This window comes from Ovis aries, chromosome 8, assembly GCF_016772045.2.
Source record: "Ovis aries strain OAR_USU_Benz2616 breed Rambouillet chromosome 8, ARS-UI_Ramb_v3.0, whole genome shotgun sequence".
NCBI lineage: Eukaryota > Metazoa > Chordata > Mammalia > Artiodactyla > Bovidae > Ovis > Ovis aries.
In genome coordinates this window covers 6,313,983-6,314,943 of record NC_056061.1, presented here as the reverse complement: position 1 = coordinate 6,314,943, position 961 = coordinate 6,313,983, and the positions used below count along the sequence as shown (strand labels likewise).

General features: G+C 36.2%; 1 non-coding gene across 1 annotated transcript; it reads right to left on the bottom strand.

Annotated features, from left to right (window-relative positions):
- Positions 1–542: 542 nt before the first annotated feature.
- On the bottom strand, positions 543–649 carry LOC114116254 (U6 spliceosomal RNA). Its single transcript, XR_003590243.2, has one exon. It is a non-coding gene; the product is annotated as a U6 spliceosomal RNA (small nuclear RNA).
- Positions 650–961: the final 312 nt, after the last annotated feature.

The window sequence follows — 961 nt, the reverse complement described above, 5'->3', positions numbered from 1 at the left end:
GTGAGGTCACAGAGGTATCTCTTTTAGATAGTGATTTTCATTTCCTTCAGGTACACACCTAGAAGTGGAACTGCTGAATCATATGGTAGTTCTATTTTTAATTTTTCTGAGCAAACTCCATATTGTTTTTCATAGTGGCTGCACCAAGTTGCATTCCCAACAACAGTGCACCAAGATTTACTTTTCTCCACATCCTCACCAGCATTTATTTCTTGTCTTTTTGATTACAGCCATTCTATCAGGTGTAAGTTGATAACTCATGGTTTTGAGGTGTATTTCCATAATGATGAGTAATGTTGAGAACATTTTCATATGCTTGTTGACCATTTTTTATGTCTTTGGAAAGATGCCTATTCAAGTCCTCTGTCCATTTTTTTTCCTATTTATTTATTTATTTAAATTTAAAAATCTTTAATTCTTACGTGCGTTCCCAAACATGAACCCCCCTCCCACCTCCCTCCCTATAACATCGCTCTGGGTCATCCCCATGCACCAGCCCCAAGCATGCTGTATCCTGCGTCAGATATAGACTGGCGATTCGAAAAAATATGGAACGCTTCATGAATTTGCATGTCATCCTTGCGCAGGGGCCATGCTAATCTTCTCTGTATCGTTCCAATTTTAGTATATGTGCTGCCGAAGCGAGCACTGTCCATTTTTAAATTGTTTTTATTTTTATATTTTTGCTATTGAGTTTTATGAGTTCCTTATATACTTCTGATCTTAACCCATTATCAGATACACGGTTTTCAAATATTTTCTTCTAATCTGTATATTGCCTTTCATATTGACTATTTCTTTTGCTGGGCAGAAATATGCAGTTTAAAAGTCTCACTTATTTTTTTTTTCTTTTGTTGCTTCTGCTTTTGGTGCCATATTTAAAAATTCATTGCCATGACTGATGTCTAGGAGCTTTTCGCCTATGTTTTCTTCTGGGGGTTTTGGTTTAGGTCTTATAATT